Raw genomic sequence first — 17,707 nt, forward strand, 5'->3', positions numbered from 1 at the left:
CCGGAGGTTGGTGCCCAGTGATGCCCCACTGGCCAGGACCCATGGGGTCAGTTTCAGATGATTTCTATTCTAAAGCAATGTTTTGTGTTTCCTTTTTTTTTTCTCCTAGGGGTTTATAAACTCTGTCTTTTCCATATCAGGTTGAAACTTAGAATATAGGTTGTCAGCCAACATACCAGCATTTTTCTAAAAATAACCCAAATTGGTTAAGCCATTTTTAAGCGATGGAACAGTCAGGGGAGGGAAGAAAAGGTGTGTTGGGCAGGAAAGGGAGGGAGGAATTTTAAAAGTGGTTTCACATGCTCTTTTTTGAACGGCTTCAAACAAAATACAGAAAAGGCCTTGTCTGAATGAGAGGAATGTGGACCAGAGACTGCAGGTGCTGGCTGGCCACGGGGCTGTTTGTGGCTTCTCTGGTGCACTTTGGGCCTCAGATCTGCTGCTTAAGGGATGGGAGTCTAACACCCCTGCATGTGGGTCTCCAGAACATCTCCTGTAGGGGTGGGGAGAGGGAGATGGGAGTGCACAGAGAGCAGGACTTTCTTCTGATGGCCACTGGGTGGTACAGGAGCTGGACGGCTGGGGGTCCCCAGATAGACACAACCAAGGCTGGAGTTTGCTGCCTCGCTCAGACAAGACCACCCAGGCTCTGGGGCTCCTCACGAACTGGATCTGCTCATTTAATCAGCCTCTCATCTGAAGACACGCTCATTCAAATATGCTTTAAGCACCTGCTGTGTGACAGGCACTGGGTAGTACATCAGGGACTGAGGTGACCTGTTCCCAGCTGACCTCCTGGGGCTTACAGGTGAGGGCAGGGGCCCAGGAGGTGATGCCCTGGAATGACTGGGTGGGATGGGGACGTGGCAAAGGAAAGAGCAGCGTCCCTGCTACGGGAGGCTGCAACGCTCAGCTCTGGCTGATTGGTGCTGCATGGAACTGTGGGCCCAGCAGGGTCGGGGGTCTAGTTCTCCAGAAAGGCCCCAAATCCAGATTTTTGATATGAAAATCTCCTGAACTGTAACCACTGGCAACAAGTTCAGACAAAAATTTTAACAATGCAGTTTGTGCCAAACAAAACAGATTTACTGGGGACTTGGACCCCGGCCTGCCAGTTTGCAAACTCGGGTCTAGCCTGTTAATTACACAGGATGGAGAGAATAATAACAATGACGGCTTCCATTTATTTTGTGCTTATCACATGCGCAGCCCTGTGCTACAAGAACCCCAGGAGGGGGGTGCTGTTATTATTCCTGTTTCACTGATGAGCACCGGTGAGGCACAGAGAGGTTAAGTCACTTGCCTAAGGTCACACAGCTGAGGGGGCAGAGCTGGATTCAAGCCAAAGAGAGTGGCTCTAGAGATTCGCTTTAGCCGCAAGGCTACTGCAAGCCAGGTGGCCACTGGTGTGATACGTTCATGCTGTACTGTGAGATCAAAGACCCCGCAGGAATGTGGAGGTCCTCAGTGCTGTCCAGCTGAGTGGCCCCTGCCTTTTGTAAACCTATCACCCAGCAAGGTTGCGGAGGAGCCCAAGGCTGAGAGTGGCATCCAGAATGTTGGTTTCCTTCACTGTCTGCTCCATCCTGGGACAGACTGTCCCCGTCCCAGCTGGCCCTAGAGGGTCTTCAGGAGAATCTGTACTGTTTCCCAGAGAGGCACCTGTCTGCCCATGCCCTCTGCCCACCGCAGCTGGCTTCCCCCGACCTTGACATCTCATCAGGAGGCAGAGGCCAAGCCCACGGCAAGGTGCCCACTCCAGCCAGTGAGAGGTCCCCAGGCCCAGCCGGCAGCCCCCGCACCCCCCACACCTCCAGCGCCTTCGTTCCTGGATCCCAAACAAGGGGCCTGTTCACAGCAGAATACTCATTACCATTTCCATCCGCCTTTATCCAGCAGATGTGCGGCCGGCGTTACAATTACAATAGCGGGGGAGAAAATAGAAAGAAATTTCGGAATTTGTTCCCCAAAGATATTCAAATTAGTTAATCAAGGGGCTTATTATTGCTTCTTGTCTCCCCCCCAACAGCTATCCATGAGGATAATTGATCAGCTGCTAATAACTGATTACACTTCACAAGTGTTTTCTTATGCCCATTACCAGCGTGTTTAAAGACATTTTGTAAAGTTCTAATTATTTCAAATTGTTTTGCTGTAGAAAACACCTCGGAACAGTCAGCCGCCGGCTGTGCCGGGGATGCTTGTGCCAGGTCAGAGGGTATTTGGAGGGACTGATCAGGGCTATGGGGCGCAGTCAGGCAGGTGGGATTTGGGTAATTCCACGTCTACCTCTCTCCTGGACTCCTGAGTCGCTCTTCCCTCCCTTGAATCCATTTTCCACCACCCTGACCACCATCCCTTAAAGACAAGCCGGGTCCAAATGCCTTGGCTCACACTCCATTCACTCTTTCCTTCACCCAACTCATTCATTTATTCATTGAACACAGCGGCTCTCAAAACTTTTGTGTCTCGGGACCCTTTTAGGTGCTTAAAAATGACGGAGAAACCCAAAGGGCTTTGTCCGGGTAGGTCACAGCAATCGATAGTCATCATATTCAAAATTAAAACTGAGAAATGTTTAAAGCACAAGGATACACAAACACACACACTATTAGCCATAGGAACGATGATGTCATCACACCTTGGATAGCTTCTGGAAAATTCCACCATGCGTTTGTGAAAGAACATGAGTAAAAAGGGCAAGCAGCAGCTTAGTATTGTTATGAAAGTAATTTGATCTTGCAAACCCCAAGGAAAAGGTCTCGGGACATCCAGGGGTCACTGACCCACACCCTGAGAGCTGCTGACTTAACCAGGACTTTTTGGGTCCTTGTCTGTGTCAGACCCCGGGTGGGCTGTGATGATGAATTGGACAGACAAGTTCTCCTTTCCTGGTGAATTGGACAGACAAGGGTTCCTGGTGGGGGAAAACAGCAGCCAGCAGGGGTTACTAGCAGCCTCACCTGATGAGGATCTAGTGAATACAGGAAAAAGGCGTGAGCTGGAAGGCGGGTTATGTAGTTCTCGGGGAAAAGAAAGGGCTGGAGGAGCAGGGCTGGGTTCAAATCCCCTCAGCCATCAGGGTGCAGTGGCTCACGCCTGTAATCCCAGCACTTTGAGAGGCTGAGGCGGGAGGATCACTTGTGGTCAGGAGTTCGAGACCAGCCTGGCCAACATGGTGAAACCCCATCTCTACTAAAAATACAAAAAAATCAGCTGGGCGTGGGTGGTGTGTGCTTGTAGTCCTAGCTACTTAGGAGGCTGAGGCAGGACAATCACTTGAACCCAGAAGGCAGAGGTTGTAGTAAGCCAAGATCGCACCACTGCACTCCAACCTGGGTGACTGAGTGAGACTCCATTTCAAAATAAATAAATAAATAAATAAATAAATAAATAAATAAATAAATAAATATCACCCCTCAGCCACCTTCTCACTGCAGAACCTGGGGCTTTGCACACGTGGGCCTCTGTTGCTGGTGGTCACAGGGTGTTAGTAAGACCAAGATAAGGTGCTCAATAAAAAGCCCCCATCATTAAACTGGTATGCAGTAAGTGCTCAATAAATAACCTCCCTTATAAGCATCATGAGAGACTGACTCCTCCCCACAACCTGAAGACCAACCGTCCATCCCACTGGCAAGCTCAGGGCACCCGTACCAGTGCCAGGGGTCAGGGAGGTGCCCCGAAGGAGGTGGGGTGACACTGGCCTCTGGGCATGAACAAAGTGGGGGGTCCCCAGGTGGAGAACAGAGGAAAGCACACTCCAGACAAGAGGAACAGCAGCCAAAGGCCTGGAGGTGGGAGAAGGCACAGTGGATATCAGCAGGTGTGAGATGGGAGGTGGCAGGTGGAGAGAGCCTGCGCATGGGCAGACCAGTCATAAGAATAATAGTGGCAGGGCTGGGTGTGGTGGCTCACACCTGTAATCCCAACACTTTGGGAGGCCAAGGTAGGCAGATCACTTGAGGTCAGGTTCTGCCGCCTGGCCAACATGGTGAAACCCTGTCTCTGCTAAAAATACAAAAATTAGCTGGCGTGGTGGCGTGTGCCTGTAATCCCAGCTACTCTGGAGGCCGAGGCAGGAGAATTGCTTGAACGCAGGAGGCGGAGGTTGCAGTGAGCAGAGATCACACTACTGCACTCTAGCCTGGGTGACAGAGCAAGACTCTGTCTCACAATAAATAAATAAATAAATAAATAAAAGAATAAGAACAATAATAGCGGTAGACAGCCACACAATGACCCCTGTGGGCCAGGCACGTTCTTAGCACTTTCCCCTTGAAACTTCATTTCACCCCCTCTGCAGCTCTACCAGTTGAGTACCACCATTATCCCCATTTTACACATGGGAAAACTGAGGCTCAGACAGGTTAGCACTTGGCTGGTACACAAGATCTGTGAGTGGCGTAGCTGCAGATCCAGCCCCTGCAGAGGGGCTTTGGAGGCTCCAAGTTTTGCCCCTCTACTGTTTGTCCTCAAGGGATGCCAGGGGGTGGGGTCCCGCGGGAAGCCAGACAGCAGGACCCTCCTGGCGTGCTGGATCTGCGAGCAGGTGGGCTGTGCTCAGCTGCTGGATTGGGAGTGAAGTGGAGACCAGCATCGAACAGGAGGTGAGTGTGAGGAGGGTCCTTGGAGGGTGTCAGTTTCATGGCAGGAGTCAACACACACAGATTAAAAGCCGGGGCATTCAGCTTTGGGGTAGCAGCAGGCCCAACAGTGAGAGATCTTCACCAATCAAGAACGAAATCACTCTTGTACAAGCTACACACGGAGGCAGATGCCCACATGCCTCTCTTTTGCCTTTGCTCCTCGCATCTGGGACCAACCACCTTCAGGTATGTCTCTGTTAAGCCACAAGGGTCTATTGATCAGCTAAAAATGCCAGGCATCTCTCTGGATGTCCAGGAAAGATGAACTCATCTCATAGTCAAAAAGCATCAAGAGGTGGGAAAATGCGAAAGGAAGACCATGGTTAAGTGGACGCCCTGGCTTGAGCAGTTTAGATAGTGGGGCCAGGCTAGGTGGAGGAATGTTCATGAATTTGGGGAGAGGTCCCCCTGAAAAAGGTCAGGAATAAGAGTGTGGGGTGTGTGCATGAATAACAAGCTGAAAGATAATCCCACCAGCAACATACTGTAATCTGGTTAGGACAGGCAAAATGGGAACCTCTGCACCTTACTCCCGAGTCCTGAGCAGTAATTGTTGCATTAAAAAGAACAAGTGCAATAAAAGCACAAAGGCAAGGCCACGGAGAGAGAGAAGGAATGTACAGTTTATCTGATGTGTGCAGAATCAAGCACTCCTAAAAATTCAATAAGGAAGAGATGATCAAATAGAAAAATGGGCCAGAGACTGAAATCAGTGCCTCACATAAGAGGAGATCCCAACAGTCAATGAACACACGAAAAGATGCTTAACCTCATCTGTCACCAAGGAAATGAAAATTTAAGCCACAAAGAGATAGCGCTACATACCCACCAGAATGGCTACAAGGGAAGACAGGTAATACCAAGTGCTGACAAGGATGTGGATCAACTGGAACCTCATACAGGGCTGGAGGAGGTGTCAGTATCTGGGAAAACTACTTGCAGTGTCTACTAAAGCTAAACATATGCCTCCCCATGCTCCAGCAATGCCACCACTGGGTACCTACCCCAGAGAAATATGTTCGCCAAAATACAGCCCTACTCTTCAAAGTATGGTCACAGGCCAGGAGCGTCAGCATCACCCGAGAACTTAAGAGCAATGCAAACACTCAGACCTACTGAATCGGGATCTTGATTTTAACAAGTTCTCTAGGTGATTCATGAGTACATTAACGTTTGAGAAGCGCTGGTCTGGAATGTTCATAGAAGCACTATTCATAATAGCCCCAGACTGGAAACAACCCAAATGCCCATTAACAGGAGAATGGATAAATACATTTGTGATCTATTCACCCAATGGAATACTACAGTGCAGCCATGAGCATGAATGAACTACCACAACAAACAATATTGATAAATCTTACAAATGCAATGTGGAGCAAAACCAGCCCAGTGCAAGGGCATACACACTGTACGATTCCATTTACCGTAAGAAACAGAAACTGGCAAATCAAGCCTGTGCAGTTAGGAGGCAGGAGAATGGTTATGTTGCTGGCAGGGTAGGGTGGATTAGACATGGACTATAATGGGTACAAGAGATGTTTCTGGGTAGCAGGGAATGTTCTGTTTCTTTTTTCTTTTTGAGACAGGGTCTCATTCTGTCACCCAGGCTGGAGTATAGAGGTGCAATCGTGGCTCACTGCAGCCTCAACCTCTCAGGCTCAGGAGATCCTCCCACCTCAGCCTCTTGAGTAGCTGGGACCACAGGCGCACACCACCACACTTGGCTAATTTTTTGTAGAGTCGGGGTTTCCCCACGTTGCCCCAGCTGGTCTCAAACTCCTGGGCTCAAGTCATCCACCCGCCTCGGCCTCCCAAAGCGTTGGGATTTTGTGAGCCACTGTGCCCGGTCTGTGCACCTTTCTGTGTGCATGTTCTGGGGGAAAAGGGAGGGAGGATCAGCTTTTTTCCTTCTGCCCAAAATACTCCTGAATCTGCCCACATCTTGCTGTCTCTACAGCCACAAAGCCCAACCTCTCTCGCCTGGACTGGTGCAGGAGACTGCTTGCTGGTCTTCCTGCTGCTCTCTCTTCCAACAACCATGGGTGAGTTCACAGACATGAATCAGATCCTATTGCTCCACAGCCTAAAACCTGCCATGACAAGAGGGGTGACTTCCCATTGCTCTTGAGGCTGGGGCACCAAATGCTCCCCAGGGCCAGCAAGCTGAATGTGACCTGGCCCTGCCCACTTCTCTGCCCTCATGTCCCCCCCCCGCCCCTGGGTTCCAACCACTCTGGTGTTCTTTGGCCAAGCATCTGGCTACCTCAGGACATTTGCACCTGCTGTTCCTGTGCCTGGACCTCTTTCTCCCTAGATTTTTCCTATAACTGGCTCCTGCTGGCCTTCCCTGGCCATCCTGCCACATGGGACCCCTGTTCTTCCTCTCCCTCGGCCCCTGGTGGCTTCCTTCACAGAGCTCTGCACGCTGCTTTGATAGCACCTTTGCTGGTGTCCAGCAGTCTCTCCTGCCCAATGCTGATGGCAGGGTCCGTGTCTCTCTTGCCATGTCCCAGCCCAGGGCAGCACCTGGCACACAGCACCTGCTCCTCCTCCACACTGCGTCATCCTCTTCCTCCGCCATTTCTCACCTGCTCTTGATTTCTGATGTTGCAGACACTTGTGTTAGTAACCTGTCTATTGACGTAGAAAATCCATTCCACAAAGCACACACAGTAGGTGCTCAATAAATGCTTGCTGAAGGAACAAGGCCAGAAGTGGCCTGGAGAGCCAAATGATGCATTTGCAGAGTGTTCCTGAGCCCCCTGCCGCTCAGCTGTCATCGATTTCCAGGGCTGTGCCACACAGCCTGGCCAGCCCACTGAAGGTTTTTGAAATATGTCCTTGAGGGACGTAAGAAAATGAGATAGGCCAAGTTTTAAAACAGAGTGACTCAGTGCAAGCCTGTGATCGATGGCTCTGGGGTGCAGGGTGCCTGGCAGCTGTGCCCACCCGGGGCTCTGTTGGACCTGGCTCTTCAACAGATCTGAACCAGGACTCCAGGCCCATTCTCAGCCCCATCACCCCTGCCCCCAGCACAGACATCTGTGGGCTGAAGCCAGCAGTGAAGAAGCAGGCCAGTGGGCCAGTCCATGGTCACCTGGACAGGGGGCCACAGAAACCCCAGGCTGGAGCTCTGCATGGACAGATGCCACTCAGGAGACTGAGTGGCACCTCAGGAGACCCAGCCGGCCTGTTGTGCACAGACAGGCCGACTCCAGGCACCAGTGGCACGGGGGTGCCCAGGGATGGCAGGCCCCAAGGCCAGGGTACCCCAATCCCCACCCAGGTCTCCAACCTAGGAGCCACATGAGCCACTGAAATGCGTTTAGGTGTGGACGGGGGTGGGGAGGACATTCAAGCAGGGAAAGGGGTCAGGAGTAGGGGGAGGGTGGTGGTAGAGAGCTGCAATGTCACACAGAGCAGTGAGGGGAGCCAGGGGAGGGTCATGGAAGAGGTGACTTTTAGGCAAAGACCTAAAGGAGTGGGGACTCAGGCCACGTGGCTCTCTGGGCAAGAGTCCGTTATGAGGGGGCACAGCAGGTGCAAAGGCCCCGATGCTACAGGAGTCACGAGCAAGGGAAGGATGGGTCCTGATGCCGGAGTCACTGAACCTGCAGGCTGCTGGGTGATATGGAGGCCTGGCACTGCACTGTGAGCAGGAAGCACGAATAATGCCACCAAGGGTAGCACAAGTGAACACCTGGATAGCCCGAGCTCTGCACTGGCAAGTTCTAAGCACATTCATACTTAGAGCATAAAAATATACATCATGCTGCCGGGCACAGTGGCTCATGCCTGTAGTCCCAGCATTTCGGGAGGCTGAGGCGGGTGGATCACTTGAGGTCGGGAGTTCGAAGTCAGCCTGCCCAACATGGCAAAACCCTGTCTCTACCAAAAATACAAAAATTAGCCGGGCATGGTGGCACACGCCTGTAATCCCAGCTACTTGGGAGGCTGGGGCAGGAGAATCACTCGAACCCAGGAGGTAGAGGTTGCAGTGAGCTGAGATTGCACCACTGCACTCCAGTCTGGGTGATACAGTGAAATTCTGTCTCAAAAAAAAAAAAAATACATACATCATATCGATTTTAATACCTGCACGTCTCAGCGACCCTCTCAGGTACGCACCGTCACCATCTCCACTTCGCAGAGAAGGAAACAGAGGCTCAGAGTGGCAAGGTCATACAAGGTCACACAGCTGGCAGGTGGCGGCGCTGAAGGCGAGCCCAGGGACCCTGCCTCTGTGTAGCTGCGAGCCTCACTCCACAGAGTCGCCCTTCTCTCTCCCAGCAACCGTGGGTCCTGGTGGCCGGGTGTGGCCAGAATGTGCTCAGTTCCCTCTTCCCCACCTGATCTCAGGACCTGTGCCTGTGCCCTTCCCGCTCCCCTGTTCCCTGCCTAGTTTATGCTTCAGGTCTCAGCTTAATGTCATAGCAACTTAGCTTTCCCCACAAGGCCCTCACGCCACTTTCCCAGCACCTGCGTCCCCCATGAGAGTGTCCACCCCTGAAGGCAGGGGCCTGGGTGGACCACATTCCTGCCTCCTATTCCCAGCACCTGGCTCAGTACACAGCCGGTCCCCATAAGTGTCACCTGACTAAGCATCCACAGTGATAACTAAGGCATCCCTTAGATAGCTGAAGTGGGAAAGGAGAGAAGGGAAGGGAAGGCAGGATGGATGCCGAGAGTGGGAAAGAGGAGAAATGCCAAGAGTGACAAGAGAGAGGACGTGAAAGCGAAATCTAGTGAGACGGAGACAGAAAGGGGGTGAGGGCAGAACAGAGGGCAGGAGGAGGAAGGGAGGGAGGGAGAGAGTGAGAGTGAAAGAGAGGACCAGAAAACAGAGTTTGAAGACAGAGTGAAAGAGAGAGAAATACAGAAGGAGAGGGGGAGAGAGAGACAGGCACAGAGACAGACAGAAAGACAGAGAGGGAGGGATGATGTGTGAGAGAAAGAGAGAGAGAGAGACTGACTACTGCCTAGCAGCTCCTACATCGCGGGCAGCCCCCTCGGACCGTGGAGCTGACACAGGCAGGTACTGTCAAGCCCCTGGCTTGTCCCCCTCGGCCAGGCTGAGCTGGGACTGGGCCTCATTAGAAGAGCTGTGACTGCAGGGGCTGGGCCTCTTGGGAGGGCTCCATTACTGAGCCTTCCCAGGCTAATGGGCTCAGGGGCTGCACTGAGTGTGTGCCGGGTTCCCCTCGGGGCTCAGGGCCAGACCTCTGTCCTCAGCACCCCACTCAGCCAGCGCTGGACACCCCCACGAAGGGCTCTGGGCTTAGCACAGCCAGAAACAGCACCTCCTTCCAGCCTGCAGCTGGCGATAAGAACAGCTAGGAACTGTGGGTGAAGCGCAGGCTGGCTTAGTGGTTTTGGTACACAATTACGCTGACACCTGTCCCTGCTCTGGGTGACCACCATTTTACAGACGGCAAAAGTGAGGCATAGAGAGCTGCCGTTGCTTATTGAAGGTCACCCCTCCAGTAAATAACAGAGCCAGTACTTGCTCCCAAATTTGACTCGAAGAATCCAGGTTCTCTTTCCATGATAGTCGTTTTAAAAACAGTACCATTTTGACACTGCTAAAGTATGATATGCATAGGATAAAAATGGCGACAGCACAGAAGAATTCAACAGCAAAGTCTTCTTCCTCCAGAGGTGCCCACCTTTATTCTGTGTCCTTCCTAAGATACTTCACTCATATTCAAGCAAATACAGAAGCAGAATCTTTCTTTCCTTTGTTTTACTCAGAGGATATCCCATACCTTGTTATGCAATGTGCCATTTTCTTTTCTTTTGAGACAGGGTCTCACTCTGTTGCCCAGGCTGGAGTGCAGTGGTGTGGTCACAGCTCACCGCAGTCTCAAACTCCTGGGCTCCAGTGATTCTACTACTTCAGCCTCCCAAGTAGCTGGGATTACAGGCGCGTGCCACCTTGCCCAGCTAATTTCTCTATTTTTTTTTTTTTTTGTAGAGAGAAGGTTTGCCATGTTGCCTAGGCTGACAGTGTGCCATTTTCATAGAAATTTGTCTGCTCCTTTATATCAGTACATCAAGAGCATCCTTCTTCCTCTTTATGGTTGCAGAATATTTTGTATGGATGAGTCTTATCTATCCAGTCACTTAGGTTACTTCCAATCCCCTACTCAAGGACACTCAGGTTACTTCCAATTCCCCACTCATAGACACTTAGTTTACTTCCAGTCCCTGCCTTGTGGAGACTTAGGTTACTTCCAATTCCCGACTCATGGATACTTAGGTTTTTTCCAGGCTTTGCTCTTACTATTAATGCCACACCAACACACTGAGATGTACATCTTGGTAGTCACATATGGGTGTATCTAAAGAATAAGTTCTTAGACAAAGAAGGACTGGGTCACACAGCTGCACCTATGTAAATGTCATAGATGTTGCCAGCTTGCCCCTCAAAGGGACCACATTGATGGCTGCTCCCATCAACCCTGCAAGGGACTGCCTCTTTCCTGCAGCCATGCCGAGGATGAGGGTCAGGACATCGGGGATGTAAAAGGGAAAAGGCAGAGGATACGGACAATTGAAGTGTGTCCAGAAGAGGGTGACAATAGGTAGCAATGGGTGCCAGCCACCCAAGGAAAAAGTCTCACAGTGACTTCAGGGAGGTCACTTGATACCTCTTTGCCTTGACCTGGAATTCTCCTTGAGCTAAATAAGCTTGTTAGTCAGAAATATCTGCGGGGGCAGGGGGGGTGGGTCTCCCCAAATGCCCTAGGCCAATAATTACTGCCACCAAACAGAACGCGCCAGGCACTGTGTGAGCACTGATGTGTATGACCTCATTCTATCTCACAGTCACCTGGACAGGGATGCACTGTCATCAGCCCTACCTGCAGGATGGAGAAGTGAAGCCCAGAGAGGTTTAGTCACTTGCCCAAGGTCACACAGAGCTAAGAATGTGATGAGGCTGGGATTCAAACCAAGGTCTGTTGACTTTAGGGTTTGAACGTTTAACCCCCATGCTATCCTGGCTCGAAGCAGTCTGGCTCCCAGACAGATAACCAACAACCTCACCCTGCCTCTGAGACCCCGGCGTTGCTTCTATTGCCAGACCCCTCAGACCCTGAGATTTCCTTGCACGGAACTCTCTGGTGATGTTAAACTGGCTCCTCCAACTGAGGGGACTGGAGCCTGGGCACAGCTCTATGCCCATGAAGATGAAGCAGGAGCCACCCCCAGCAGCCTTGGAGGCCCAAATGCCAGGCCTGCCTGAGGGACAGCCTGACCCTGTCATTCTTGGCTATCCCAGAGCCCAGCTGAGTCCCCACCGGATGTTCACATATCATTCATTCATTCATTAATTCATCCAGCCATTCAACAAATATTCATTGAGTTCTCAACTGGGGCGAAGCACATAAACTTTAGAAACTGACCTGAATTTGACTTCCAGCCTCACCCGTTCTTAGCTGTGTGACCTTGGACAAGCTGCTCAAGGCCTCTGAGCCTCAGTTTCTGCATCTCCCAAACAGGTAGAATTATGACCTCCTCCCAAGGAACCCGGGCAGATTGAATGAGGAAGGTGCATGTCGAATGCTTGGTACAGGATCCGGGGCAGTTGGTGGTGAATAAATGGCTGGTGCTATTCCGATTATTGAATGAGACTGACCCTTTCCCCGTCACCAGGGAGCTACGAGCCCTTCATTGGCTCCGCTGGAATGTCCTTTTGGGGGCACTTGAATGTATCCTGGGCTGGCTCAGGGACCACTGTCCCATGCCCACCTGAACGAAGATGACCACTTGCCTTGGTGATCAATGTGTTATTGAGCTCAGCCAATTTCTGCAGGACCCGCTTGTCTGACCCAAAAGTCAAAGCTGCCTCCTCCTCCTTCTCCATCCCCAACTATGACTGTTCTAAAATTAGCTGGCAGTTGCCAATTCCAAGCGGAGCCAGCTTCTGGGAACTGGGAGGCCTTGGCATTGTCACCTGAGCCGCCTTCTCCATCCAACTGCGTAATGAATTGTCAGTCTCAGCCACCCCACGGATGGTCTCGAGTTTACAGCTGTTCCACCGTCAAGGACGTGGGGGCTAATGGCTCTGAGAAGACGGATCAACTGGAGAACGTCAGGATGATGAATGGATTTGCCCAACGCCAGGATGCTGGCCGCCGGGCCATATGTAAAAGAGAATGCCTAATTTGTTCACACCTGCAATTACCTGGAGCCCACTCTTCAGGTATGATTTAGTGTGGAAGGGGTCCTCTGTTTAGAGGAATTATTTCAAGTGGTGCCAACCTTTGAGCTCTGATCACTATGGATAACCTCCCCGGGGCCCTAGGATGGGGGCATGTCTCTAGTTAGGTTCTGCTCTATGTGGAAGGGAACGGAACACAGACTAAATCTCATCACAGGCATTTGGGAGGGCTTCAGAGATTGATTTTTATCCCGACCCTGCCCTGAAACATTTTTGCATCAAGTCTTCCCTTTACACATTTTTAATCAAATGTCCCCCCCACCTCCCTGTGCACCTCCCCTCCTCCCAGATTAGGTGCACCCATCGGAGATAATCCGATGAGTCAGTAGGTCCTTGCACCCCCCCATGAATTACAAGGATTTCTCTTGCCAACCAAATATTTCATCCAGCTGTAGACATCATGAGGAAACGGCAAACAAAGAGAGAGATTTAATAACTGGAAATAAGAGTGAGGATGCAGATAGTTTAATTTTTTTTTTGTATTGCATCTAATTGCAATCAACAGTAGACATCTGACACAGTGACAGCCTCAGCAAAATTGCTGCTGAGAGAACAGAATCTTTGTCTAAAAATAATCAGACATTCTGTGCACCACTGTTTGTTATAACGGTAATCGATGCTGGAGGCTTTGAATTCCATCAATTTATAGATCTGCACAGGCCTGCCTGGCGATGGGGCTGGTGCACAGAGGCCCTCGCCGGCTCGGGCAGTGGTGGGGCCTGGTGTGTGATTAAGATAAGCCCCGATTCCTTTCATACATTCCTTATCAGGGTCTAGTACTCCAGCAGGTAGAGATGTTCACAACAGTTAAAGATTAGTGCAGCTTCTCAGACGCCAAATTTGAGGGTATTGATCAATAAATCAAATCAGGCCAATCAATCGCCCAATCAGGAGAGTCTAGCCAGTGCATTATTACCGGCGCCTCCAAGCCAAAGCTTTTCATGGGTTTCATCAAAACAGCCTCACCTTGGCTTCCCGCCAGCTGCTGGCTTGCCTAATAGACTGCACAGCCGAGAGGGGCCTCCTGCCCAGCGGAAGAGCAATAAATTTCTCATCAAACAGCCGATGGAGAAACAAGATGAACATCTGTTTTGCTGCAATGAAACTCCTGTGTTCTTCAGAATGCACAAACCGCCTCTGACAGACCACCCCAAAGGCGGCTTCCCTGGCACGCGGCGGCCCCGCGGAATATTCCGCCCGGTTATTTCAATCAGGTAATTTAAGGAGACTTTTGCATTCTTCTCTCTGCAGCTGCCGGAGCTCTGCAAAGACTATTCTGGCGCAGTCGATAATAAATGCCATCCTGGGACCCTGTAGTATGAAGGCAATTTTATGATACCCATTATGTGGCAATGTAACTTCATTAAAAGCTGTTTATTCCCTCTAAGCATTTTAAGCACTTTCCCTCACCCATAAAAGAGGAGCCCGGGAGGTTATTTTTACAGAAAGGTTTCTCGGCCGTATTTCTTCCCTCAATAACTCAGGGGAGCCTCACCCACTGGCCTTCTCACTTTGAGGAGGGGAGGCAGCCTTGGGTCTGGGGAGGCTGGGGGGAGGACTAGGTTTTCCCTGGGACCCAGGCATGGGGCCACCTCAGCTGCAGGAGCTGAGAGGTCCAGGAGAGGAGAGACTGGAGGCTTCAGGCCCACCAGACCCTCAGAGGCCCTTTGTTCCTATCAGACTGGGAGGAAGAAAGTTCCAGAATATGAGAGCCAAAGCCAGTGTTTTCCAAACTCGGCGTCCCCTATCCTTTCCTTTTACTTTTCTATGTTGACACGAATCCAAAGAAATTGTTTCTCGGCCTGTCGTAAAGGCCCAAATTCTCCTTTGCAGGGATAGCTGGTGGCTGAAGGATCATTTCTTAGCCCAAGATTTGAATGCCACATGTCAAGGGTTCTTCGGTGGAGGTCTGCAGACTCAGGCTGAGAGGAGCAATTCTTAAGGGTCCGTGGAATTGGTTTCCCTCCCTGTAGAGGGATCTGCTCATGTCCTGCACTGGAGAAGTGGAAGGTGATTCTGCTTCTTGGAAAGCAGGAGAGGGAGAAAGTAGTGAGGGAATGAATGAGACTGCAGAGAGGAACACCCGCAGGCATCAGTCAGGGGTGCGGAGGGTTCCCGAAGACTCCTTTAATTCTGATGAGCTTGTTGTCCGAGGTGAGGAGGGACACAGGGTCAGAAGCCCAGCAGGGTGAGGTGGGGGGAGGGTAGGGTCAGGGGGCCCCATGGGGGCTGGAATTCTGCCAGGGATGCAGTGGAGCACAAGACAGGATCTGGACTAGTGCCATGGCATGATCCAGGGTCAGGGTAAAAATCACAGTCCCAGGGGCTGGGCACGGTGGCTCACGCCTGTAATCCCAGCACTTTGGTGGGCCAGGCGGGCAGGTCCCCTGAGGTCAGTAGTTCAAGACCAGCCTGGCCAATAGGGCGAAACTCTGTCTCTCCTAAAAATACAAAATGAGCTGGGCATGGTGGCATGTGCCTGTAGTCCCAGCTACTTGGGAGGCTGAGGCAGGAGAACCACTTGAACCCGAGAGGTGGAGGTTGCAGTGGGCTGAGATCGCACCACTGCACTCCAGCCTGGGGTACAGAGCGAGCCTCAAAACAAAAAAACAAAACAAAACCACAGCCCCTTCTGACCAATCATGTCATACACGAAACTAAAGGGCAGGCAAAACAACAACAACAACAAGAACAACCACGGGGATGGCTCAGATCAGCCGGAATGAACTCTGTGCCGCGCACCATTCTGACCCATTCAGTCCTCTCAACACCACCATGAAGCAGGATCATTATTAACCCCATTCTGCAGATTTGGAAACTGAGGCCCAAAGAAGTGAAGTTAAACATCCCCAGATCACACAGCTAGTAAACAGAATTCATCATGAACATTTCTTAGGCGCTTGGGGTCCCCATCCTGTGCACCTTACATGTGGTCTTCCGATTTATCTTTGTAATGCTCCTCCACAGCGGGTGTTGGTATTATGCCCATCTTACAGGTGAAGAAACTAAGGCTCAGAGAGGGGAAGTGATTTAAGCAGGTTAGTCAGGGGCAGAGCTAGGGCTGAAATGCATTCCAAAGTCCTTGACCCTTTTGGGCACTGTTTCCTGGCCTTCCAGGGGTCCTGCTGGGCTCCCTGTGAGGGGCTCCTCAATGAGGAGGGGAGTCCACGGTCCCCTCTAGGGCTTCTGCTATTGCCCTGTCCAGTCTGATCTCAGTGCAGTAGCTCAGGGAACGTCTGAAAGGTAAACTAATCCTTCCAAACCCTCCTCGGCTGCTGCTGGCTCTAAGCAAAAGGCCCTGTGTAGTCCTGCACAGTCTGCTCCCAGGCCTCTCCCAGCCCTGCTTTCCCCTGCACCGACCACTGACCCCCTTGCTGTCATTCCCCATTGCAGAGTCCAGACACACTCCTGGACCTGGCACATGCACACGGTCTTCCAGCTCAGCCCTGGGATGCCACGACCACAGGACATCCCTAAGCGCCCCCGGCCCCTGAGCTTCCATCTGAGCCCTCATCACAGGCATAAATCATTGGACTTCATTCCAAACAGCCATCCCATAAATATTCATCTCCCTCATTAAACCCTGACTCAGTCTTGTTCATCTGTGTACCCAGCCCCTGGCATGATGCCAGGCACATAGTAGGTATTTAAGAAATATTCATTGACTGATCAAAGTGGGGACCCCTGACCTCCCTGTCAGTGTCCCACCCGTGGCCATTCCCTTTCCATCCCAGCTGGTCCCTTGCAAATCCAGTCCTAGTTCTCAGCCACATTCTGGGTTTTAAATGGGGGAGGGAGAGTGGCTAGACCAGGTCATAAGTCCACCCTTGAGCCAAGGAAGTTGTGGAACAAGGATGAACCCAGTCAGAGGGCTGTGCTTGTCAACCTGACAGCAAATTATATTCCTGCCAGACCACGGGGCTGTCTGCCCAAAATACAGATATGTACCGGGGTCTCTCATACAGAGAGGCCACAGTATATTAGATTTATCATACACTCCAGCCAAGATGTGCTGCCGAGATTTCGGGGCAAGATTTATTACACTGGCTGGTTTTTAAAATGAAAGTGAAAAGAGGATATTCTGGCAAAGCTGCAGGCTGTTAATGGGGTGAGAATCACATAAAATAGATCATCTTGGAATCTCTTCTTCTAGACACAGACAGACCTTTGCAAAAAACCCCAGGGTTTCTGGAAAAAAGATGCTCGACCCAGTGTTTTTACACAGAACCACTGGGTGACATTGGGTGAATTACTCTCATTCTTTGGATGTGTATTTCTTATTGGCAAACAACAATGTGAACAAACAATGACAGCTATAACTTACTGATTGCTTACTACACGCTGGGCATTTTGTATGGGGTGATTCTCTGAATGGTGGCAACAATGCTTTGAGACAGTTACATTTTTATTCCCATTATAGAGATGAGGAAACTGAGGTCCACAGAGGTATCGTCACTAGGACAATCAACAGCAAAACTCGAATGCTAACCCAGGCCTGGGGCTAGCCCAGGTCAGAAACCTTCAATGACCACTGACCTTCCGTTCCGTGAAAAGTTAGCTCTGCCTGTTCAGATGAAAGCTACCAGAAAACTCATCCTCGGCTGGGCGCGGTGGCTCATGCCTGTAATTCCAGCACTTTGGGAAGTCGAGGCGGGCAGATCACTTGAGGTCAGGAGTTCGAGACCAGCCTGGCCAACACAGTGAAATCCCATCTCTACTAAAAATACAAAAATTAGCCAGGCGTGGTGGCGTGCACCTGTAGTCCCAGCTATTCAGGAGGCTGAGGCAGGAGAATTGCTTGAGCCTGGAAGGTAGAGGCTGCAGTGAGCCAAGA

At 51.1% G+C, this 17,707-nt stretch overlaps 1 protein-coding gene across 6 annotated transcripts in view; it reads right to left on the bottom strand.

Annotated features, from left to right (window-relative positions):
• The window catches only part of CUX2 (cut like homeobox 2), a 328,467-nt gene that overhangs the window by 160,207 nt on the left and 150,553 nt on the right, over positions 1-17,707 (bottom strand). The window lies entirely within an intron of this gene.

The sequence above is a fragment of the Hylobates moloch genome, unplaced genomic scaffold (genome assembly GCF_009828535.3).
Source record: "Hylobates moloch isolate HMO894 unplaced genomic scaffold, HMol_V3 SCAFFOLD_12, whole genome shotgun sequence".
NCBI lineage: Eukaryota > Metazoa > Chordata > Mammalia > Primates > Hylobatidae > Hylobates > Hylobates moloch.